The sequence below is a fragment of the Staurois parvus genome, unplaced genomic scaffold (genome assembly GCF_062004578.1).
Source record: "Staurois parvus isolate SC_StPar_1 unplaced genomic scaffold, SC_StPar_1.0 ptg000449l, whole genome shotgun sequence".
In the NCBI taxonomy this organism is placed as follows: domain Eukaryota; kingdom Metazoa; phylum Chordata; class Amphibia; order Anura; family Ranidae; genus Staurois; species Staurois parvus.
This window is the reverse complement of record NW_028318245.1, coordinates 4,971,577-4,998,014: the sequence shown is the minus strand read 5'-3', so window position 1 is coordinate 4,998,014 and position 26,438 is coordinate 4,971,577. Positions and strand designations below refer to the sequence as shown.

The 26,438-nt window shown below is 48.9% G+C and overlaps 1 protein-coding gene across 1 annotated transcript in view; it reads left to right on the top strand.

Moving 5' to 3' along the window:
• LOC149453418 (uncharacterized) overlaps positions 1–26,438 on the top strand; it is a 49,921-nt gene that overhangs the window by 10,389 nt on the left and 13,094 nt on the right. The gene's annotated exons all lie outside the window — the stretch shown is intronic.

Below are 26,438 nucleotides of genomic sequence, written 5' to 3'. Positions count from 1 at the left end.
TACCAAACATTTAACATCAATTTCTGATGGAAGGACCACCTAAGAGATGACGTTTTAGCCATAGGAACCAAATTTGGAGAAATAACACCCAAAGCTCTTCGATGAAGATATCCTTCCTCTAATAAAGTAACGGACGGTCTGTTCATTGTGTTCTCCCACACGTTTCCTTGGATCTGGAAGATGCCCTTGGTCTGGGTAAATATTTATTACATTTGACGGGGAAACCCAAAACTCATGGGTTTCAGTAACATTTTGACTGCTGAAGCCGGATTGAAAAGTAGATGTTTATTATACAAGCATGTAGCTAGACCTCCATGCAGGGAGAGCAGAACAATACATGGTGTTGGATTCAAAGAAATGCTCTATCTAACTAAGGCTTTCTAATACAATTTATATGCTCTACAGTGGGTGGTACCTAGCTATCTGATCTTTCTTTGAAGAGTCATCTGTGTCTTTGGTGTAACTCATTGAGATGCGAATAGTTATCCAAATGTTATTGTTACCGTATTTGCCGGCGTATAAGACGACCCCCTACTTTTCCTGTTAAAATATAGGGTTTGAGCTATACTTGCCGTATAAGACTACCCCTCTTCCAACACACACCAAATAAAAATGAAAAAACATCAGATTTGATTTCAATATGGTATGCTATTTCAGTATGGTATTCCAATGATGGGGTGCTATTCCTCCCACTGACACCAATGATGGGGCATGATTCCTCCCACTGATACCAATGATGAGGCACTACTCCTCGCACTGACACTAATGATGGGGCACTATTTCATCCACTGACACCAATGATGGGGCACTATTCCTCCCACTGATACCAATGATGGGGCGCTATTCCTCCCACTGATACTAATGATGGGACACTATTCCTCCCACTGACACCAATGATGGTGCCCCATCATTACTGTCAGTGTGTGAGGAATAGTGTCCCATCATTAGTGTCAGTGGGAGGAATAGTGCCCCATCATTAATCAGTGGGAGGAATAGTGCCCCATCATTGGTGTCAGTGGGAAGAATCGTGCCCCATCATTGGTGTCAGTGGGAGGAATAGTGTCCCATCATTAGTGTCAGTGGGAGCAATAGTGCTCCATCATTAGTGTCAGTGGGAGGAATAGCACCCCATCATTGGTGACAGTGGGAGGAATAGCGCCCCATCATTGGTATCAGTGGCAGGAATTGCGCCCCATCATTGGTGTCAGTGGGAGGAATAGCGCCCCATCATTGGTATCAGTGGAAGGAATAGTGCCCCATCGTTGGTGTCAGTGGGGAGGAGGAATAGTGCCCCATGGTTGGTGTCCGTGGGGGAGGAATAGTGCCCCATCATTGGTGTCAGTGGGGATAATAGTGCCCCATCATTGGTATCAGTGGGGAGAAAAGTGCCCCATCATTGGTATCAGTGGGGAGAAAAGTGCCCCATCATTGGTGTCAGTGGGGGAGTAATAGTGCCCCATCATTGGTGTCAGTGGGGAGGAGGAATAGTGCCCCATGGTTGGTGTCAGTGGGGGAGGAATAGTGCCCCATCATTGGTGTCAGTGGGGGAGGAATAGTGCCCCATCATTGGTATCAGTGGGGAGAAAAATGCCCCATCATTGGTGTCAGTGGGGGAGGAATAGTGCCCCATCGTTGGTGTCAGTGGGAAGGAAGAATAGTGCCCCATCGTTGGTGTCAGTGGGAAGGAAGAATAGTGCCCCATCGTTAGTGTCAGTGGGGGAGAGTAGCGGCTGCTCCTTCTTTCAGTTCGGCCGCTTGATTTTCGCGGGGCCGTTCGGCTCCGCCTCCTCGCCGGTGATTGGTCGCCTGTGTGCCTTTCCAGTGCTGGCGCCCAATCACCGGTGAGGAGGCGGAGCCGAGCGGGCGGCGGGACCATCGAGCGGCCGAACTAAAAGAAGGAGCAGCCGCGCTTCCTGGACCGGATCGTCGTGGGACCGGAGCCAGGTAAGGTACAGCAGCCCGTCTGCCCACCCCTGTACTTGGTGTAAGTTGGAGGAGGGGGGGGGCGTCGCCGCCCCTCGAAAAAGTGCCGCCCTGACACCGGCTCGGCGTATAAGACGACCCCCGACTTTTCAAAAGATTTTCAGGGGTTGAAAAGTCGTCTTATACGCTGGCAAATACGGTACTTCCATTGTCCTTTGGGTTTAACAGGTCTTCAAAGGCTGTGATAATAATCTTGTAGACAATAGGTGGTGTGAATGCTGCGGAGCTGGAGGTAGAACTGGAGTGCCAAATGTATTTCATATTTATATCTAGAAATGGCTGCTCCATTTTCCCTTACAATCCCTCCTCTTGGACATTATATTGTCCAAACAATTATCCCTTCCTAAAAAGAAATTTGAGAAACATATTTGCTTTACAATTCCTCCCTTAAATTCTCATACATCTCACTTTGTTTGCCTAATATTTCTTTCTAGTTCATATTTCTCCTGATTTATACATCCAATTTACTTCTGCAGAAAAATCTAATTTTGCTTCACAAAGGCTGAAAAATGCAAAACATTAAACAAAATTAAATATCAAAAAGTCTAAAAAACCTGTGTGTTGGGCTAACTGTTTATGAACGCCAAGTCTTTAGTTGATTCCTCCAATGTATCCTTGACAGCTAGTCCTCCATAAGACTGTACTGCAACACCTAAGAACTCGTACAATGTTCATACATAATATTTTCTTCAGGACCATCGCAGTCCACATGACAAGAAACTTCCGGTAGGTGTGCAGATCTGCTGCAATTATAGCAAATTGAGCTTTGACTTCTATTCATGGACAGCTGAAATGATAAGCGGAAATGTTCTTCAGATACTTAAAAGTTTTAAAACCACTTTTCTCCATCACTGTTGTTTGTGGCTGATGTCAAGAAGTCCAGGAATAAGGGAGGATATTTTTGAAGATGGCGTCATTCAGATTGCTAGTCCAACATTAGGTATTTAACAAAAATGCCCATGAAGCCATGGCGTTTTTATTTTTCTGCCGAAGTAAATCTGTGTTATAGAGACAATAAGACCTAGAAAAAAAAGAAATACATATTAAAACGAGGAGAAACCACTCTCACTTTGTATAATGTGTTACTCAGTCGTCATCCAAACTTAACTACACTATTCATAATTCAATCATAAACAATCAGCCATCTTAAAAAGGGCCTATCATGTATGGCTGGGATCAGTGACCAGGAACATGTAAGTACAGAGACAGGAGACTTGGAGAGCACAGAATACAGGACTTAGAAGAATGGCAGGAGGACAGTTCAGCACTGGGGCACTGGTCTTAAAATCAAGCAGGACACAAAATGCTAGTAAGAAACACTTGTAGCACTGGGGATCAGGGCTCACAGGGAATGCAGGCACACAGGATACAGCTGATATATCAAGGATTCTAAGACAGGAAGGATACCCAACAGTATCATCTGGGGAGAACACAGCATGTCCGAACATGCAACAAGGGTGAGGGCCCTTGTAAGGGCCGAGGCGCAGAGTCTAAGGAACTGCCTTGTCTTCTCCAGAGCTCTTGAAGGTAGAGATGGGTTTGCTGCAGACAGTCCCCAGGTTGCGGTTCTCGTACTCACCCAGGCAGGAAGCTACTGGGAATTACTAACTGATAAATAAGAACCCCTTGCAGTGATGAGGCACAGGGATCACTGGACAGTAGGGAGCTCAGTTCAAGCTGACATGCATAGAAACACACAGACACTGGGAACAGAAAACTAGGAGTAGGTAGTAAAGCAAGCAAACAAACAGGAGTCTAAGAGCAGATAGAGATGTACGGTGACACCAAACAGGAAACAGGATTGAAACACATTCGGAGACACAGAGACAATCTGCTAGGACCTTTAAGGTGTAAAGCCTGAGGCAATGAGCCACATTAGAATGAGAAGAGATGGCCTGGCTGGGCTCATTAAATCAGCAGGAGGTTAAGCAGCCTTAAACACAAGTCTTGTGGGACAATAGGCAACAGCAGAACCTTATAATTTAAAGTCATGGAACTACATGTACCAGCATACCCCTGCTGCTCTTTGGAAATAGAGGAGACAGATCTGAAGAAAAGCTGAAGACCCTGACATAGCTTTAATTTAAAATCTTGACAATATCTAACTAAGCTTAACAATCAATATATTAACACTAACACACATTCATTATATTTCTTAGGATATTATAGGTGTTAAAATAGAGAAACAATTATTCAACTCAATAGTCAAACTTTCACAATAATATAAAAACTTTATAAGATAGAAAATGCTCAGTTCTATTGTCACTGGTATCGGGATTTCTGGCTTTGTCTGGTTCGTTTGGGGATCACTCTTAGAGTGTTGAACTCGTTAATACCAGAGCCCATACATGTTAGATCAGAACACACAGCAAAGAAGATCTAACACCCAATAAATAGGCAACTAGGAACTTCCAAAGAAGGTACAAACTTAACCAACTACACCGATATCAGCTAATGGGGGTGAAACATTTAAGTATTTACAAAAGAAAACAGACTAATAAAACAAGGAAGAAAACAATTTGGAACAATACTTCTATTGGTTGATTTTTTTTTTTTATGAAGGCTGTGATCTTCCGTTCTGAAAGCCTGAAAGAAGTCCAACCAAGGCATTGATCTAATCTGATGAATAAGCATCAATTACATTTAGTAACAAACATGACACTTTCCTCCTAATAAACCAATGGTTAAAGATCTAACAACAAAACATACAGTACATACTTTTAAAATTTTCTCTTAGTTGTTCTAACAGTGCACTTTTCTAATACCAAAAATTATTGACGTCAAATTAATTATTACCACGTGGATTTTGTTTATGGTATACCATTAAGAAAAAAAAAATTATTATTATTATACACCATGGTTAAAAATGAGCAGCTCAATGTAAACCTTTTAGTAAGCTACCATTTGTGTGCAAGAGTTATACTTCACCATACTGAACACATTGGAAACTTCCAAAACTGTATCTTCTAAAAAAACAAACAAACACAAGATAAGAGACAAGAGTTCACTTGGCTCAGTAAATTTGCATGACCATACAGCTGTTCTCATTCACAAACCATGCAATTAACCTGTGTTAAAGAAAAGGGGGGTCAGCACTCGGTGGGCTGTCAGCACTAGAGATGAGCGAAGTATTCAAAAATTCGATTCGGCGAATTCGAGGAATAAATTCGAGGCGAATATATTCGCTGCGAATTTAACTTTAAAAAGGGTGTTTCTAGGCTTCAGAGAGCCTTTATATTAGTGCAGCACCCTATGACAAAATGGAACCCACCAGCAGTGTGAGGAGACCTGAAAGTGGCACATGGCAGAGTGTGGCGATGGAGACAGCAGCAATGGGAGGCCGTACAGGGACCCATGACACACTCTGGACCTGGCAGCAGCATGAGGAGGCGGTACAGGGGCCCATGACAGATTACGGGCCTGGCAGCAGCATGAGGAGTCGGTACGGGGGCCCATGGCAGATTACGGGCCTGGCAGCAGCATGAGGAGGCGGTACAGGGGCCCATGACAGATTACGGGCCTGGCAGCAGCATGAGGAGTCGGTACGGGGGCCCATGGCAGATTACGGGCCTGGCAGCAGCAATGGGAGGCCCGTAATCTGCCAGCACCCTATGACAAAATGGAAACCACCAGCAGTGTGAGGAGACCTGAAAGTGGCACATGGCAGAGTGTGGCGATGGAGACAGCAGCAATGGGAGGCCGTACAGGGACCCATGACACACTCTGGACCTGGCAGCAGCATGAGGAGGCGGTACGGGGGCCCATGGCAGATTACGGGCCTGGCAGCAGCAATGGGAGGCCTGTAATCTGCCAGCACCCTATGACAAAATGGAACCCACCAGCAGTGTGAGGAGACCTGAAAGTGGCACATGGCAGAGTGTGGCGATGGAGAAAGCAGCAATGGGAGGCCGTACAGGGACCCATGAGACACTCTGGACCTGGCAGCAGCATGAGGAGGCGGTACAGGGGCCCATGACAGATTACGGGCCTGGCAGCAGCATGAGGAGTCGGTACGGGGGCCCATGGCAGATTACGGGCCTGGCAGCAGCAATGGGAGGCCCGTAATCTGCCAGCACCCTATGACAAAATGGAACCCACCAGCAGTGTGAGGAGACCTGAAAGTGGCAAATGGCAGAGTGTGGCGATGGAGACAGCAGCAATGGGAGGCCGTACAGGGACCCATGAGACACTCTGGACCTGGCAGCAGCATGAGGAGGCGGTACAGGGGCCCATGGCAGATTACAGGCCTGGCAGCAGCAATGGGAGGCCCGTAATCTGCCAGCACCCTATGACAAAATGGAACCCACCAGCAGTGTGAGGAGACCTGAAAGTGGCAAATGGCAGAGTGTGGTGATGGAGACAGCAGCAATGGGAGGCCGTACAGGGACCCATGAGACACTCTGGACCTGGCAGCAGCATGAGGAGGCGGTACAGGGGCCCATGGCAGATTACGGGCCTGGCAGCAGCAATGGGAGGCCCGTAATCTGCCAGCACCCTATGACAAAATGGAACCCACCAGCAGTGTGAGGAGACCTGAAAGTGGCACATGGCAGAGTGTGGCGATGGAGACAGCAGCAATGGGAGGCCGTACAGGGACCCATGACACACTCTGGACCTGGCAGCAGCATGAGGAGGCGGTACAGGGGCCCATGGCAGATTACGGGCCTGGCAGCAGCAATGGGAGGCCCGTAATCTGCCAGCACCCTATGACAAAATGGAACCCACCAGCAGTGTGAGGAGACCTGAAAGTGGCACATGGCAGAGTGTGGCGATGGAGACAGCAGCAATGGGAGGCCGTACAGGGACCCATGAGACACTCTGGACCTGGCAGCAGCATGAGGAGGCGGTACGGGGGCCCATGGCAGATTATGGGCCTGGCAGCAGCAATGAGAGGCCCGTAATCTGCCAGCACCCTATGACAAAATGGAAACCAACAGCAGTGTGAGGAGACCTGAAAGTGGCACATGGCAGAGTGTGGCGATGGAGACAGCAGCAATGGGAGGCCGTACAGGGACCCATGAGACACTCTGGACCTGGCAGCAGCATGAGGAGGTGGTACGGGGGCCCATGGCAGATTACGGGCCTGGCAGCAGCAATGGGAGGCCCGTAATCTGCCAGCACCCTATGACAAAATGGAACCCACCAGCAGTGTGAGGAGACCTGAAAGTGGCACATGGCAGAGTGTGGCGGAAAAACTCACACAGGTTGGGGCGGAGCCTGAGTATGGCGGCGGAGGAGAGCTCAATGTAGGAGCTCTCGGACGGAGCTCCGTGTCCTGACCTCCCCAGGTCCCCTGTGATCCCCCCGAGATATGTAGATAGCCTGGTGGCTTGCCTCTTACCCTGGCCTGGCGGCTCCCCGGGACGGAAAGCGGAGGTGTGCGGGGGGAGAGAGGAGAGTGGCTGGTGAATAGCGGTGAGAGAGCGGTTGGATGCTGGGAAGTCGGCGCGAGCACGTGACCGACCGCAAAGCACGCCTGGGAGTTCGGGAAGCCGGCCGGCCGGCGTTCTGCGGTGAGAGAGCAGAACGGTCCTGTCGGCTGGGGATCGGTGCATTCTCCCTCTATTCCCCCGAGACCCCCAGGGCATAAAGCAAGATAAGAAGGTATTCACTGAGCCCTGGTAAACTGAAGATCAAAGAGACTCTGGAGGGTCCCCCCCCCCCCTTCTCCTTGAATAAAGACCCTATGTGACCTGAAGGAGAGAGCAAACAGCGGGGCCACTGGAGGAAATATACGAGGAGGGTGAGTGACTTTAAGTTGAAATCTTCTATACCCTAACGATGATGCATTACATGGCTCCCTAAAGGGTAGCAGGGGGTAAGTGAAAGGGGGGACCCCGGCGACTGCAAAAAAGGTGGAAAAGATTTGAGGACAGAACAGCCCAAAAAGACCAGCCGGGGAATAGTGCAGAGACTAGTATATAAGACCTTTGATTCTCTCCCCCCTAAATCCAGGAATTTTATAATAGAAGAACAAAGAACAAAAGTTACAGAGAAAATGAAAAATAAAAGTGTAAAAGGAAGTGGGCTTAAAGGGTCCCAGACTGGTACAATTAAAAAATATACCTCCCAAGGAAACGTAACCCCAGAAAGATCCCAGAATAGGACTGAAAGAGGAGAAGCTGATTTCAGCATGGAAAATAGCCCAAGAGTATCATTAGGCCTGGATACCAGCAATCAGCAAGCATTAGGAAATACAGAGACGGAAAAAGATCTACAAATACCTAATAAAAAAGAAATGGCAGAAATGTTTAAAGAACTGGAGAAAACAATAAAACAAGAAATGGTAAATATCCGAAGTGACCTGGGACACCTGCTGGTGAGAATGGAGGAAACGGAGGAGAAAGTTAAAAATCAGACCCAGGCTATCTCTGAGCTTGAAAAAGTAATAATTAGCATAGGGAAAGCCCAAGAAAAATTGAAATATAAAGCTGAGATACAAGAAAATAGAGACAGGAGGAGAAACATCATGATACGTGGGGTCCCAGAGAACTCTAAGGGAGAAAACCTGCAAGAAGTGGTTTGTAAAATATTAAATATTATAACAGACAGCACTGAAATGGAAAAGACTAAAATAGAAGGAATTTTCAGAAAAGGAAACATCCAGAGATACCTGGGGAAAGAAAGCCCGAGAGACATTATAGTTAAATTCTATGAGTTTCGAGATAAAGAAAAAATTTGGAAGAAGATCAAAGGGAAACCAGCTATTAAGTATGAAGGTGGCGACATACAGATATATGCGGACTTGGCCCCAGAGACTCTGTGGAGAAGGAGAACTTTGAGGCCCCTATTGGAAAGGTTAAAAGAATATAATGTGCAATACAGATGGGGGTCTCCTGAATGTTTAATAGGATGGAAAAACGGGGTTACGGCGCACCTCAGGTTCCCAGAAGATCTGAAACATTTTTGTGACAGTTTAAAAATACAAAGAATGGAGATTCCAGGCTGGGAAGAAGATCAATGGGAATTTAGAATGAAGAGAAAAGAGGATTGGCAACTTGTGGGGGGGAGGGGCGGGGGGAGAGGGGGAGGGGGAGAGAGGTGGTGGAGGGAAGATAAGGCTGGTTTTTTTTTTTTTTTTTTTTTTTTGGTCTTTCCTCTACACTGGTCAGCCCTCACCCTACTGCCCCTGCCTTACGGTGCTGGAGATGAACCTAGGAGGGACCAGGGGAGCTATGAGGAGGTCGGACAAGGGGAAGGTCGTCCATGCCCAGAGTTTTTAGCCCAAGGACTAGATCAAAAGTGGAAGTTTCTTCCATAAATGATCAATAGGCAAAAGATGGGCCTAAAAAGAGGGGGGGGGAAGGGGGTGGGGGGGAGGGGGAAGTTGGGGGGGGTGGGTAAGTGGGGAGGGGGGGTTGGAAGGTTGGCAGGGTGGGAAATGGGGGGGAGGGAGGGGGGTGGAAGGTTGGCAGGGTGGGAAATGGGAGAGGGAGGTTGTTTTCTCTGCAAAATAAAAGATGATATAAAAACAAGTGAGAAGGGAGAAGGAGAGAGAAATAAAAAATATAGATGGAGGAGAAAAGAGGAAATTTAAGGAAGATGGAAGAGATTCAGTTTATAACATATAACATAAATGGGTTGAACTGTCCCGGGAAAAGATATAGATTATTTAAAGAATTACATCATAGAGAAGCCTCAGTGATATTTCTACAGGAGACACATCTTGAGATAAGCTCAAATGTTAGACTGAGGTCTAAAAAATACCCAACATGGTACTATGCAGATTCCCCGGTTAAAAGAGCAAAAGGGGTAGCAATAGGCCTGGCAAAGAACGTTAGGTTTGAGTTGGAAGATAGAAAAACAGACCCAGATGGGAGATTTTTGTTCTTAAGGGGCAAGTTACAGGAGATCGAGTGTACACTGGCCAACATCTACTGCCCTAATAAAAAACCGGAGGAGTATCTGAAAAAGGTGTTGAGGAAGTTGATGGACTTTAAAAAAGGACGTTTGATCCTGGCAGGGGATTTTAACTTCTGTATGGACCCACAAAGGGATGCCACCTCCCATATAAAGACAGAAGGAAGTAAGGCCCTGAAATTATTGAAAAAAGAATTACACATAAGTCAACTGGTAGATGCCTGGAGAATTACACACACGCAAGATAGAGATTATACTTTTTTCTCAAATATGCACAAGAGATATTCAAGATTAGATTATATATTAATAGAACATCAATTAATCGACCATCTGACCCAGGTAGATATAGAGACAATAACTTTATCAGACCACGCTCCAGTTACTATGAAAATGGAATGGGGGAGAAGGAAAAGCGGAGGGCTGGGATGGAAATTGAATGAGACACTTTTAGTGGAAAGGGAAATAGCTCAGAAAATAGGGGAGGAGATCGAACGCTTTTTTAAGGAGAATGAGACAGGGGAGGTGTCAACAGCCACAGTGTGGGAGGCTCACAAAGCTTATATAAGAGGAATATTAATGGCGATTGGGGCTAGAAAGAAAAAAGAAAGAAGGGAGAAAATGAATGAGCTCTTAGAAGAAATAGATAAATTAGAACAAATATATAAGAATAGAATAACAAAAGAAACAGAGCTGAAGTTAAAAAAACAGAAGGAAGAACTGAAAGAAATGATAGAAGAGGAGAGGAGAAAAGTATATAATAGAGTTCTAAGTGAGAGATATAGATGGGGAGAAAGACCTGGAAAGTATCTGATGAGAGCCCTGAGGAAAAAGAAAAATAGAAATTATATAGAAAAAATAAAAGATGCTAAAGGAAACATGAAACACTCAAATAAAGATATCACCAAAGCCTTCATAGAATATTACAGGAAACTGTACAATATAAGCCCCTCGGAAAGTTCAGAAACTATAGACAGTGAGAAAAACCAGAAAAGAAAGAAATATTTGGAAATGGCTAGGTTATTAAAATTAAGCGAGGACCAACTAAACTCCCTAGACGCAGATATCTCACAGGAAGAAATAAAACTAGCATTAAAGGGGACAGTGTCGGGGAAAAGCCCAGGCCCAGATGGTTATACAGTGAGATACTATAAAAAATTCAGTGAAATCTTAGTACCAAAACTCAAAAACTACATGAATGCACTAGGTGGAGAGATGGAAGTAAGAAAAGAATCATTACAAGCCCAACTCGTGCTCATTCAGAAAGAGGGAAAAGATCCCTCTCAGTGTTCTAGCTATAGACCTATTTCACTACTGAACACAGACACTAAGTTGTACGCAAAGGTCCTAGCAAACAGATTGAAAGAGCTAATGCCTGGATGGATACATGAGGATCAGGTGGGCTTTGTTCCAGGGAGGGAAGGAAAAGATAATGGGGTACGATCATTGATGCTAATCCAAAAGAGTAAAAAGGGAAAAGAACCGGCGGTACTACTGTCTATAGATGCTGAAAAAGCGTTTGATAGGGTAAATTGGAGATTCATGATGGACACTCTGGAAGCTTTGGGAATCGGGCCTAGGATGAGAGAATGGATAGGAAAGCTGTACAGATACCCCTCGGTGGTCATTGGGGTAAATGGGGAGAGGTCAGAACCCATTGAGATGTCAAACGGAACAAGACAGGGATGCCCATTATCCCCATTGCTGTATGTTATATCTCTAGAACCTCTACTATCAACAATAAGATTGAATAGAGACGTAAAGGGAATCCGAATAGGAGATACGGAACATAAAGTTGCTGCTTTCGCAGACGACTTGTTGTTCTATGTAGGAAACCCCAGGATAACACTTCCAAACTTAATGAAGTCACTAAAGGAGTACGGAGAACTATCAAATTTAAAGATAAATCCAACAAAAACGGAGATTCTAAATATAAACATCTTAAAAAACGAAAAAGAAAGGATACAAAAAGAATTTCCCTTTAAATGGAAAGATAGAGATATAAAATATCTAGGAGTAAAACTTACAGCCTCACATAAACATCTATATAAACTAAACTATATTACACTGATAAATGAGATTAGAGATGAATTAAAAAGATTGGAGGGAGGAACCCCGACATGGATGGGCCGTATTAATCTGGTAAAAATGGTAATAGTACCAAAAATCATATATAGATATCAAATGATCCCAATTAAACTCCCAGAGATTTTCTTTAAAATAATTAAGAAATTGATAACAAGATACATATGGAGGAATAAAAAATCAAGACTGTCATACGAACTGCTAAGTAGGAGGAAAGAAAGAGGGGGTTTAGGGCTCCCAGACTTTAAAAGATATTACAAAGCGGTAATACTGGCAAGAACCATAGATTGGATATTTAATAATAAAAAAAGTTGGGTGAGAATAGAGAATGAACTCAGCGGAATAGACTTGGGAAGAATGATATGGGTACCAACACAGTATAGGGGTTTAAATGACAATGTAAATACATACACTTTGAATGTTTTAAAGATTTGGGATAACTTACACAGAAGTATGAAATGGACTTTTAATTCTACACTGATTCCACTAAAAAATACAGAGTTTTTCCCCCCAGGTAGAGAAGAAATAGGAGGGAAGTGGTTTAAAAAAGATAAGGTGCAATTAGGAGATATCTTGGTGGGAGATGAAATAGGAGCATATGGCGAATTGAAAAAAAAAGAGGGAGAGATTTTCACTAAATTAGACGAATGGCGGTATTTCCAATTGAGGTGTTTTGTCGGAAGTTTGCCAAGACCTTTAAGGACAAGAGACAATTGGAACTTGTTTGAAAAGACATTGGGAACACAAGGTGATGGGAAACACGGGATTGCTAGAATTTATAAAATACTCACTGAACTAGACACAAACACGAAACCAACATATTTAACTAAATGGGAAATGGATATGGGAGTTGTGATAGATGAGGAAAAGCAGAGGAGAATGTATAGATTAACTCACGAAAATGTCTCTATGAGAGAAGTAGAAATGAACTATAAGTGTTTGACAAGATGGCACATTTCACCAGTAGTAGAAAATAAGATGTGTGGAGAGAGTACACCGCTGTGTTGGAGGGGATGTGGAGAAATAGGCACAATATACCATATATGGTGGGGATGCCCAAAAATCCAGATATTCTGGACAACAATAATCCACTTAATAAGAAAATTGACAGAAATAGATATAAATCTAGATCCAGAAGTATGTATTTTGCACATCACGGATATAACGGTAAATAAATATAAAAAATCAGGGATATGGAACTATATAAATGCTGCAAAAGCCCTGATACCCAAGTTCTGGAGGCAAATAGAGGCACCAAAGGAAGAGGACTGGATTGAAAGAGTTGAGCAGATTAAAAAGATGGAAAGGCTGTGCCATACCCAAGAAGATAAGATGGAGGTTTATCATGGGAAATGGGAGAACTGGGAAAAAGCCAGATTATATATGAGGTGTAGGAAAGAATAAAGATAACAACAGAAAAATTCCACTTGCTGATATAAGAAGACGTAGAGAAAAGATAGAATAGGCAGAGGGGACATAGGGTGGGGGGTGGAGAAGGGGGGAAAAGGTTGCATAGAGTATATAAAGTAGAAATGTTGGTTAATATAATATTATAGAATATATTTTATATATATATATATATTTATATTGTGATGATGAAATGTAATTGAAATGGAAAATTAATAAATATTTGAATTATAAAAAAAAAAACCTCAAAAAAAAAAAAAAAAAAAAATGGCAGAGTGTGGCGATGGAGACAGCAGCAATGGGAGGCCGTACAGGGACCCATGACACACTACGGGCCTGGCAGCAGCATGAGGAGGCGGTACGGGGGCCCATGGCAGATTACGGGCCTGGCAGCAGCAATGGGAGGCCCGTAATCTGCCAGCACCCTATGACAAAATGGAAACCAACAGCAGTGTGAGGAGACCTGAAAGTGGCACATGGCAGAGTGTGGCGATGGAGACATCAGCAATGGGAGGCCGTACAGGGACCCATGAGACACTCTGGACCTGGCAGCAGCATGAGGAGGCGGTACAGGGGCCCATGGCAGATTACGGGCCTGGCAGCAGCAATGGGAGGCCCGTAATCTGCCAGCACCCTATGACAAAATGGAACCCACCAGCAGTGTGAGGAGACCTGAAAGTGGCACATGGCAGAGTGTGGCGATGGAGACAGCAGCAATGGGAGGCCGTACAGGGACCCATGACACACTACGGGCCTGGCAGCAGCATGAGGAGGCGGTACGGGGGCCCATGGCAGATTACGGGCCTGGCAGCAGCAATGGGAGGCCCGTAATCTGCCAGCACCCTATGACAAAATGGAACCCACCAGCAGTGTGAGGAGACCTGAAAGTGGCACATGGCAGAGTGTGGCGATGGAGACAGCAGCAATGGGAGGCCGTACAGGGACCCATGACACACTACGGGCCTGGCAGCAGCATGAGGAGGCGGTACAGGGGCCCATGGCAGATTACGGGCCTGGCAGCAGCAATGGGAGGCCCGTAATCTGCCAGCACTCTATGACAAAATGGAAACCAACAGCAGTGTGAGGAGACCTGAAAGTGGCACATGGCAGAGTGTGGCGATGGAGACAGCAGCAATGGGAGGCCGTACAGGGACCCATGAGACACTCTGGACCTGGCAGCAGCATGAGGAGGCGGTACAGGGACCCATGGCAGATTACGGGCCTGGCAGCAGCAATGGGAGGCCTGTAATCTGCCAGCACCCTATGACAAAATGGAACCCACCAGCAGTGTGAGGAGACCTGAAAGTGGCACATGGCAGAGTGTGGCGATGGAGACAGCAGCAATGGGAGGCCGTACAGGGACCCATGACACACTACGGGCCTGGCAGCAGCATGAGGAGGCGGTACGGGGGCCCATGGCAGATTACAGGCCTGGCAGCAGCAATGGGAGGCCCGTAATCTGCCAGCACCCTATGACAAAATGGAAACCAACAGCAGTGTGAGGAGACCTGAAAGTGGCACATGGCAGAGTGTGGCGATGGAGACAGCAGCAATGGGAGGCCGTACAGGGACCCATGAGACACTCTGGACCTGGCAGCAGCATGAGGAGGCGGTACAGGGGCCCATGGCAGATTACGGGCCTGGCAGCAGCAATGGGAGGCCCGTAATCTGCCAGCACCCTATGACAAAATGGAACCCACCAGCAGTGTGAGGAGACCTGAAAGTGGCACATGGCAGAGTGTGGCGATGGAGACATCAGCAATGGGAGGCCGTACAGGGACCCATGACACACTACGGGCCTGGCAGCAGCATGAGGAGGCGGTACGGGGGCCCATGGCAGATTACGGGCCTGGCAGCAGCAATGGGAGGCCCGTAATCTGCCAGCACCCTATGACAAAATGGAAACCAACAGCAGTGTGAGGAGACCTGAAAGTGGCACATGGCAGAGTGTGGAGATGGAGACAGCAGCAAAGGGAGGCCGTACAGGGACCCATGAGACACTCTGGACCTGGCAGCAGCATGAGGAGGCGGTACAGGGGCCCATGGCAGATTACGGGCCTGGCAGCAGCAATGGGAGGCCCGTAATCTGCCAGCACCCTATGACAAAATGGAACCCACCAGCAGTGTGAGGAGACCTGAAAGTGGCACATGGCAGAGTGTGGCGATGGAGACAGCAGCAATGGGAGGCCGTACAGGGACCCATGACACACTCTGGACCTGGCAGCAGCATGAGGAGGCGGTACGGGGGCCCATGGCAGATTACGGGCCTGGCAGCAGCAATGGGAGGCCGTAATCTGCCAGCACCCTATGACAAAATGGAACCCACCAGCAGTGTGAGGAGACCTGAAAGTGGCACATGGCAGAGTGTGGCGATGGAGACAGCAGCAATGGGAGGCCGTACAGGGACCCATGAGACACTCTGGACCTGGCAGCAGCATGAGGAGGCGGTACGGGGGCCCATGGCAGATTATGGGCCTGGCAGCAGCAATGGGAGGCCCGTAATCTGCCAGCACCCTATGACAAAATGGAAACCACCAGCAGTGTGAGGAGACCTGAAAGTGGCACATGGCAGAGTGTGGCGATGGAGACAGCAGCAATGGGAGGCCGTACAGGGACCCATGAGACACTCTGGACCTGGCAGCAGCATGAGGAGGCGGTACGGGGGCCCATGGCAGATTACGGGCCTGGCAGCAGCAATGGGAGGCCCGTAATCTGCCAGCACCCTATGACAAAATGGAACCCACCAGCAGTGTGAGGAGACCTGAAAGTGGCACATGGCAGAGTGTGGCGATGGAGACAGCAGCAATGGGAGGCCGTACAGGGACCCATGACACACTACGGGCCTGGCAGCAGCATGAGGAGGCGGTACGGGGGCCCATGGCAGATTACGGGCCTGGCAGCAGCAATGGGAGGCCCGTAATCTGCCAGCACCCTATGACAAAATGGAACCCACCAGCAGTGTGAGGAGACCTGAAAGTGGCACATGGCAGAGTGTGGCGATGGAGACAGCAGCAATGGGAGGCCGTACAGGGACCCATGACACACTCTGGACCTGGCAGCAGCATGAGGAGGCGGTACGGGGGCCCATGGCAGATTATGGGCCTGGCAGCAGCAATGGGAGGCCCGTAATCTGCCAGCACCCTATGACAAAATGGAAACCACCAGCAGTGTGAGGAGACCTGAAAGTGGCACATGGCAGAGTGTGGCGATGGAGACAGCAGCAATGGGAGGCCGTACAGGGACCCATGAGACACTCTGGACCTGGCAGCAGCATGAGGAGGCGGTACGGGGGCCCATGGCAGATTACGGGCCTGGCAGCAGCAATGGGAGGCCCGTAATCTGCCAGCACCCTATGACAAAATGGAACCCACCAGCAGTGTGAGGAGACCTGAAAGTGGCACATGGCAGAGTGTGGCGATGGAGACAGCAGCAATGGGAGGCCGTACAGGGACCCATGACACACTACGGGCCTGGCAGCAGCATGAGGAGGCGGTACGGGGGCCCATGGCAGATTACGGGCCTGGCAGCAGCAATGGGAGGCCCGTAATCTGCCAGCACCCTATGACAAAATGGAACCCACCAGCAGTGTGAGGAGACCTGAAAGTGGCACATGGCAGAGTGTGGCGATGGAGACAGCAGCAATGGGAGGCCGTACAGGGACCCATGACACACTACGGGCCTGGCAGCAGCATGAGGAGGCGGTACGGGGGCCCATGGCAGATTACGGGCCTGGCAGCAGCAATGGGAGGCCCGTAATCTGCCAGCACCCTATGACAAAATGGAAACCAACAGCAGTGTGAGGAGACCTGAAAGTGGCACATGGCAGAGTGTGGCGATGGAGACAGCAGCAATGGGAGGCCGTACAGGGACCCATGAGACACTCTGGACCTGGCAGCAGCATGAGGAGGCGGTACGGGGGCCCATGGCAGATTACGGGCCTGGCAGCAGCAATGGGAGGCCCGTAATCTGCCAGCACCCTATGACAAAATGGAACCCACCAGCAGTGTGAGGAGACCTGAAAGTGGCACATGGCAGAGTGTGGCGATGGAGACATCAGCAATGGGAGGCCGTACAGGGACCCATGACACACTACGGGCCTGGCAGCAGCATGAGGAGGCGGTACGGGGGCCCATGGCAGATTACGGGCCTGGCAGCAGCAATGGGAGGCCCGTAATCTGCCAGCACCCTATGACAAAATGGAAACCAACAGCAGTGTGAGGAGACCTGAAAGTGGCACATGGCAGAGTGTGGCGATGGAGACAGCAGCAATGGGAGGCCGTACAGGGACCCATGAGACACTCTGGACCTGGCAGCAGCATGAGGAGGCGGTACGGGGGCCCATGGCAGATTACGGGCCTGGCAGCAGCAATGGGAGGCCCGTAATCTGCCAGCACCCTATGACAAAATGGAACCCACCAGCAGTGTGAGGAGACCTGAAAGTGGCACATGGCAGAGTGTGGCGATGGAGACAGCAGCAATGGGAGGCCGTACAGGGACCCATGACACACTACGGGCCTGGCAGCAGCATGAGGAGGCGGTACGGGGGCCCATGGCAGATTACGGGCCTGGCAGCAGCAATGGGAGGCCCGTAATCTGCCAGCACCCTATGACAAAATGGAAACCAACAGCAGTGTGAGGAGACCTGAAAGTGGCACATGGCAGAGTGTGGCGATGGAGACAGCAGCAATGGGAGGCCGTACAGGGACCCATGAGACACTCTGGACCTGGCAGCAGCATGAGGAGGCGGTACAGGGGCCCATGGCAGATTACGGGCCTGGCAGCAGCAATGGGAGGCCTGTAATCTGCCAGCACCCTATGACAAAATGGAACCCACCAGCAGTGTGAGGAGACCTGAAAGTGGCACATGGCAGAGTGTGGCGATGGAGACAGCAGCAATGGGAGGCCGTACAGGGACCCATGACACACTACGGGCCTGGCAGCAGCATGAGGAGGCGGTACGGGGGCCCATGGCAGATTACGGGCCTGGCAGCAGCAATGGGAGGCCCGTAATCTGCCAGCACCCTATGACAAAATGGAACCCACCAGCAGTGTGAGGAGACCTGAAAGTGGCACATGGCAGAGTGTGGCGATGGAGACAGCAGCAATGGGAGGCCGTACAGGGACCCATGACACACTACGGGCCTGGCAGCAGCATGAGGAGGCGGTACGGGGGCCCATGGCAGATTACGGGCCTGGCAGCAGCAATGGGAGGCCCGTAATCTGCCAGCACTCTATGACAAAATGGAAACCAACAGCAGTGTGAGGAGACCTGAAAGTGGCACATGGCAGAGTGTGGCGATGGAGACAGCAGCAATGGGAGGCCGTACAGGGACCCATGAGACACTCTGGACCTGGCAGCAGCATGAGGAGGCGGTACAGGGACCCATGGCAGATTACGGGCCTGGCAGCAGCAATGGGAGGCCTGTAATCTGCCAGCACCCTATGACAAAATGGAACCCACCAGCAGTGTGAGGAGACCTGAAAGTGGCACATGGCAGAGTGTGGCGATGGAGACAGCAGCAATGGGAGGCCGTACAGGGACCCATGACACACTACGGGCCTGGCAGCAGCATGAGGAGGCGGTACGGGGGCCCATGGCAGATTACGGGCCTGGCAGCAGCAATGGGAGGCCCGTAATCTGCCAGCACCCTATGACAAAATGGAAACCAACAGCAGTGTGAGGAGACCTGAAAGTGGCACATGGCAGAGTGTGGCGATGGAGACAGCAGCAATGGGAGGCCGTACAGGGACCCATGAGACACTCTGGACCTGGCAGCAGCATGAGGAGGCGGTACAGGGGCCCATGGCAGATTACGGGCCTGGCAGCAGCAATGGGAGGCCCGTAATCTGCCAGCACCCTATGACAAAATGGAACCCACCAGCAGTGTGAGGAGACCTGAAAGTGGCACATGGCAGAGTGTGGCGATGGAGACAGCAGCAATGGGAGGCCGTACAGGGACCCATGACACACTACGGGCCTGGCAGCAGCATGAGGAGGCGGTACGGGGGCCCATGGCAGATTACGGGCCTGGCAGCAGCAATGGGAGGCCCGTAATCTGCCAGCACCCTATGACAAAATGGAAACCAACAGCAGTGTGAGGAGACCTGAAAGTGGCACATGGCAGAGTGTGGAGATGGAGACAGCAGCAAAGGGAGGCCGTACAGGGACCCATGAGACACTCTGGACCTGGCAGCAGCATGAGGAGGCGGTACAGGGGCCCATGGCAGATTACGGGCCTGGCAGCAGCAATGGGAGGCCCGTAATCTGCCAGCACCCTATGACAAAATGGAACCCACCAGCAGTGTGAGGAGACCTGAAAGTGGCACATGGCAGAGTGTGGCGATGGAGACAGCAGCAATGGGAGGCCGTACAGGGACCCATGACACACTCTGGACCTGGCAGCAGCATGAGGAGGCGGTACGGGGGCCCATGGCAGATTACGGGCCTGGCAGCAGCAATGGGAGGCCGTAATCTGCCAGCACCCTATGACAAAATGGAACCCACCAGCAGTGTGAGGAGACCTGAAAGTGGCACATGGCAGAGTGTGGCGATGGAGACAGCAGCAATGGGAGGCCGTACAGGGACCCATGAGACACTCTGGACCTGGCAGCAGCATGAGGAGGCGGTACGGGGGCCCATGGCAGATTATGGGCCTGGCAGCAGCAATGGGAGGCCCGTAATCTGCCAGCACCCTATGACAAAATGGAAACCACCAGCAGTGTGAGGAGACCTGAAAGTGGCACATGGCAGAGTGTGGCGATGGAGACAGCAGCAATGGGAGGCCGTACAGGGACCCATGAGACACTCTGGACCTGGCAGCAGCATGAGGAGGCGGTACGGGGGCCCATGGCAGATTACGGGCCTGGCAGCAGCAATGGGAGGCCCGTAATCTGCCAGCACCCTATGACAAAATGGAACCCACCAGCAGTGTGAGGAGACCTGAAAGTGGCACATGGCAGAGTGTGGCGATGGAGACAGCAGCAATGGGAGGCCGTACAGGGACCCATGACACACTACGGGCCTGGCAGCAGCATGAGGAGGCGGTACGGGGGCCCATGGCAGATTACGGGCCTGGCAGCAGCAATGGGAGGCCCGTAATCTGCCAGCACCCTATGACAAAATGGAACCCACCAGCAGTGTGAGGAGACCTGAAAGTGGCACATGGCAGAGTGTGGCGATGGAGACAGCAGCAATGGGAGGCCGTACAGGGACCCATGACACACTACGGGCCTGGCAGCAGCATGAGGAGGCGGTACGGGGGCCCATGGCAGATTACGGGCCTGGCAGCAGCAATGGGAGGCCCGTAATCTGCCAGCACCCTATGACAAAATGGAAACCAACAGCAGTGTGAGGAGACCTGAAAGTGGCACATGGCAGAGTGTGGCGATGGAGACAGCAGCAATGGGAGGCCGTACAGGGACCCATGAGACACTCTGGACCTGGCAGCAGCATGAGGAGGCGGTACGGGGGCCCATGGCAGATTACGGGCCTGGCAGCAGCAATGGGAGGCCCGTAATCTGCCAGCACCCTATGACAAAATGGAACCCACCAGCAGTGTGAGGAGACCTGAAAGTGGCACATGGCAGAGTGTGGCGATGGAGACATCAGCAATGGGAGGCCGTACAGGGACCCATGACACACTACGGGCCTGGCAGCAGCATGAGGAGGCGGTACGGGGGCCCATGGCAGATTACGGGCCTGGCAGCAGCAATGGGAGGCCCGTAATCTGCCAGCACCCTATGACAAAATGGAAACCAACAGCAGTGTGAGGAGACCTGAAAGTGGCACATGGCAGAGTGTGGCGATGGAGACAGCAGCAATGGGAGGCCGTACAGGGACCCATGAGACACTCTGGACCTGGCAGCAGCATGAGGAGGCGGTACAGGGGCCCATGGCAGATTACGGGCCTGGCAGCAGCAATGGGAGGCCCGTAATCTGCCAGCACCCTATGACAAAATGGAACCCACCAGCAGTGTGAGGAGACCTGAAAGTGGCACATGGCAGAGTGTGGCGATGGAGACAGCAGCAATGGGAGGCCGTACAGGGACCCATGACACACTACGGGCCTGGCAGCAGCATGAGGAGGCGGTACGGGGGCCCATGGCAGATTACGGGCCTGGCAGCAGCAATGGGAGGCCCGTAATCTGCCAGCACCCTATGACAAAATGGAAACCAACAGCAGTGTGAGGAGACCTGAAAGTGGCACATGGCAGAGTGTGGCGATGGAGACAGCAGCAATGGGAGGCCGTACAGGGACCCATGAGAGGCTCTGGACCTGGCAGCAGCATGAGGAGGCGGTACGGGGGCCCATGGCACATTACGGGCCTGGCAGCAGCAATGGGAGGCCCGTAATCTGCCAGCACCCTATGACAAAATGGAACCCACCAGCAGTGTGAGGAGACCTGAAAGTGGCACATGGCAGAGTGTGGCGATGGAGACATGGGACCCCTGGCCACGCTTGACTTTCTGGCCACATAGTCGACATACGACTACGTTTACTTCCTCGGGCGGCTTGACGAAAAATTGCCACACCGCCGAGTAGGAAACTTTGCCCCCGCTACTTCTCACTGGCTGACTGCTACTTCCTCCGTGCACACCGGCACCACTACTGGCCGTGGTGGTAGGCTGCAGTGGAGCTGGTGCTCTACTCCGTGGCCGTTTGCCTCCACTGACACTGCTGCGACCCTGCTGCCTCCTGGGCAACCCACCGACTGTTTTGCTCGCTGCCAAGCTGGCACCCTCTTCTCCTGATGATGCGGAAGCAATAGCCTGATGACGACGAGGCTGCCAAGTGTGATCAGCCTCATCATCATCAATTAGGGTCTCCGCCTCACTACTAGCCCCCTCGGCTGCGTGTGGGTCAGGAGACAGACCTGTCTCTAGACCGGCTACCGAGCCACTCTCCTCGCCAGTACTTCTTCGCCTGGCTGCTGAAGAGGCGGATGTCTCCCCCCGTTCCTGACCGCCCTCTGTTAGCTCTTCCTCAATGTACAGTGGGGCTGAGCCCACAGCATGCGATACTTCGCTTGGTGAGGGAACACCAAAGGACAGGGGCAGGTAGAGGACACGTGATTTCAGTGGGCTTGCTCCCGGGCCATGCCAACTAACGGTTGTGTCTGACGTACCCACCGACCGTTGGCTGTAGGTGTCAGAGGTGACCTGGGAAGAGGAAGACGACCGAGCCAACCAATCGATGACGGCAGGGTTGTCGGTGGAGACACGACCGCTGGATGACACCGGGAGCACTGGCCTCTGGCTGCGACTAGTGCTGCCTCGACCCCTTCCTCTGCTGCCACGTCTGCTCGCTCCTAAAACATGGCCTCCTCTGACACTCCCCTGTGTGTTGTCTGACATACTCTTTAATTCAACAATTCTGTGTCCCTGAGTAACAATTCTGTGTCCCTGAGTAACAATTCTGTGTCCCTGAGTAACAATTCTGTGTCCCTCAGTAACAATTCTGTGTCCCTCAGTAACAATTCTGTGTCTGTCCCTGAGTAACAATTCTGTGTCCCTCAGTAACAATTCTGTGTCCCTCAGTAACAATTCTGTGTCCCTCAGTAACAATTCTGTGTCTGTCCCTGAGTAACAATTCTGTGTCCCTCAGTAACAATTCTGTGTCCCTCAGTAACAATTCTGTGTCCCTCAGTAACAATTCTGTGTCTGTCCCTGAGTAACAATTCTGTGTCCCTGAGTAACAGTTCTGTGTCCCTGAGTAACAATTCTGTGTCCCTGAGTAACAATTCTGTGTCCCTGAGTAACAATTCTGTGTCCCTCAGTAACAATTCTGTGTCTGTCCCTGAGTAACAATTCTGTGTCTGTCCCTGAATAACAATTCTGTGTCCCTCAGTAACAATTCTGTGTCCCTCAGTAACAATTCTGTGTCTGTCCCTGAGTAACAATTCTGTGTCCCTGAGTAACAGTTCTGTTTCCCTGAGTAACAATTCTGTGTCCCTGAGTAACAATTCTGTGTCCCTGAGTAACAATTCTGTGTCCCTCAGTAACAATTCTGTGTCTGTCCCTGAGTAACAGTTCTGTGTCCCTGAGTAACAGTTCTGTGTCCCTGAGTAACAATTCTGTGTCCCTCAGTAACAATTCTGTGTCCCTCAGTAACAATTCTGTGTCCCTCAGTAACAATTCTGTGTCTGTCCCTGAGTAACAATTCTGTGTCCCTGAGTAACAGTTCTGTGTCCCTGAGTAACAATTCTGTGTCCCTGAGTAACAATTCTGTGTCCCTCAGTAACAATTCTGTGTCCCTCAGTAACAATTCTGTGTCCCTCAGTAACAATTCTGTGTCTGTCCCTGAGTAACAATTCTGTGTCCCTCAGTAACAATTCTGTGTCTGTCCCTGAGTAACAGTTCTGTGTCCCTGAGTAACAATTCTGTGTCCCTGAGTAACAATTCTGTGTCCCTAAGTAACGATTCTGTGTCCCTAAAGTATCTGTGGCCCTAACTCTGTCCCTAATACAGAGAGGTCTGTCTCTCTTGAATGACCGGAGGCAAATGGAGAATTGTAAGATGGCCGCAATTTATAGCTCCACCATTACACAGTGCTGGCTGGCTGGCTGCTGATTGGCTAATGCGATCACATGTCATGAATGAATGCATTATGGGTCAGCGCGCCTTGTCTGCGCGCCTTCCCAGAGATCCCCGCTCCGTCGCCACACATGTCGCCGCCATTTTTGGAAAAATTTCGATTCGCGCATCCGAAGTCTTTTTTCTAATATTTGAAACGAATTCCACTTCGCCAAGTTCGATTCGCTCATCTCTAGTCAGCACCTTAAACATATGAGACAGCACTCCTGATTTTTAAACTTTAAATAAGATCAGTGAAAATGCTTTTTACATGTCACTAATTCTTTTAACATTCCCCTTGACTTTTTATCAATTTTAATAACGGCAATGGGTGTGGCTTAAGTGTCCAAACCAATAGTTACCCCAGCAAGCGTTTCACAATTTTCAACTTACAATTTTCTTAGATTAAATTTTTTAGAATGAGCAGTATATTTTACATGTTTTTTTTTTTTTTCCCTACATTAAATTTATCACATTCCTAAATTGGAAAGTGCAAAACTTCTGCATATTACACTTCTAGCTTTACGATTTTAAGTGATTAGTTACCCCAATCATGTCTCAATTTGTTTAAACTTCTAAAAGTCAAAAATCAAAATTTAGTAATTTTAAGGTCAAAATGTGTTTATCTTCTAGATGTTGCCATGACCAACATGGAATTGACTCGTTACCTTTACTTGCAACATCACATCACCTTAAAACATAAGTAACAAACACAAAACAAATCATTATGCCACTGATATTGAATCAGTATTGTCAGATATTTTGCTGACACGGCACTTTAGGCGCATTAATACAGTCAACCCAGACAATACAACATACAATCCATGGATCTCACACATCTTATCACAACAACATACTCTCACAATTAGCTTGCTTAAATTCTAGACAAAAATAGGAGCACATTTCTCTAATAAGGCTGCATTCTCTCTCTTTTTTTTTCTGGACTGTACCTCAAATATATATATAGATCTCATTATTTCCTTTTTTTTTTTTTTTTTTAATCTGGTGTTCATACTTACAGTAGGCTGTAACCCATGCCTCTAGTTAGGTCATTGTAAGTAGGCAGGGCGGTAGTACAAGCTATCATGTGCTTACAGTTATTTGGCAATATTTTCAGGTTCTTGTTCTTATATAGGACTATAAGTCTCTTTTATTTCCTTTTTCAACAATTTTGTTCACATTGTTCACTCACATTTGTTCAATTGTCTTATCTTTGAAAGTATCTGGGTAGTACTTTTTTTTTTTTTTTTTTTACATTCTTTCAAGAGTTTAAGGTGAAATTTCCCTTCTAGGGGTACTAAACCCCTGTGTGCCTTGGTTCCATTCCTTGAGGGATTCAGCCACTCCTGTTCCAAAGTTATATATCATGTACTTTGGCAATCCAGGAGGAGCTCCTGGTGGTATCACACAGATACCCATTTGGGGTGTACACGGTGGTACAATTCCCCATCTCACACGGTGGTGAGACTTCCTCAAGAATTAATCTATTACTAAGCCCCCACGATCAAATGCAAGATACGATATACCTAGATAATGTCAGAATTCATCTATTACTAGGCCCCCACGATCATATGCAAAGATACGATATACCTAGATAATAGCAGGAACCGTATATCTGGCCCCCAATCCTGGCCAAGGATATATACCAGACTATACTATGAATAAATCAGCCACACAGACTGAACAGGGACACCTCAGTCACATAGGCTGAGGGGATTCAGTTATACAGAGTAAAACAATTCAGGAATGTAAAAAAATAAGTACTTCTTTCTACAAAAAGAGAGACAGTCCACTTATATGTATAACACATGGCAGTGCATAAAGAGATCAGTACAGTACAACCAAAATTTCTATAGGAAAAGATTATAGAACTTTTTAGAGAAAGTATAGTATCTGACAGCTTTGTTTCCCTAAAAAGTCTTCCACATCAGTTTATAGACACTGCTGTAGAATAGAAAAGACAGTTCCTCTACTTATGGTGTGACTTTATGGAGAGCCATGCAGAAGAGAGAAAAAAAAAAAAAAGAAAGCTTCATCAATCAAAACTGGTACTAATGTTTCAAGCAGTGCTGTTTTTAAGCAGCCTGTCACCCATGGCAATGGACCACATGGCCCCACCACACTTAGTACCTTATCAGTCATACCTCAAGATATTTTGAGTCAGAAGACCCGATCCCTGACCTGCCCAGTCGCCCGGTAACAGGAACTGCAGAGATCCTACCTAACCACACATTGCACCTGAAATAGGGCAAATCGTTCAGCAGAACACATTCATGCAAAAGGACAGTAATAAGTAACATAGTATGGAAAGTAAAAAAAAGAAAAGAAAAAAATTCAACAGTCAAGGTTCTTGGAAAGGGTACTTTTCCACAACATCGACTTTACAGAAAAAGGCACAGCACAAGGGGAAATCATAGTAAGCAGAAAGTTAGCTTACCACTGCCAGCAGAGATGACTTCCCAGGTTGTGCTGTCCTTCTGTGTCTAAACGATGTCTGTAGAGTTTCCCTTTCCGGCTCGAAGGACCAAATTGA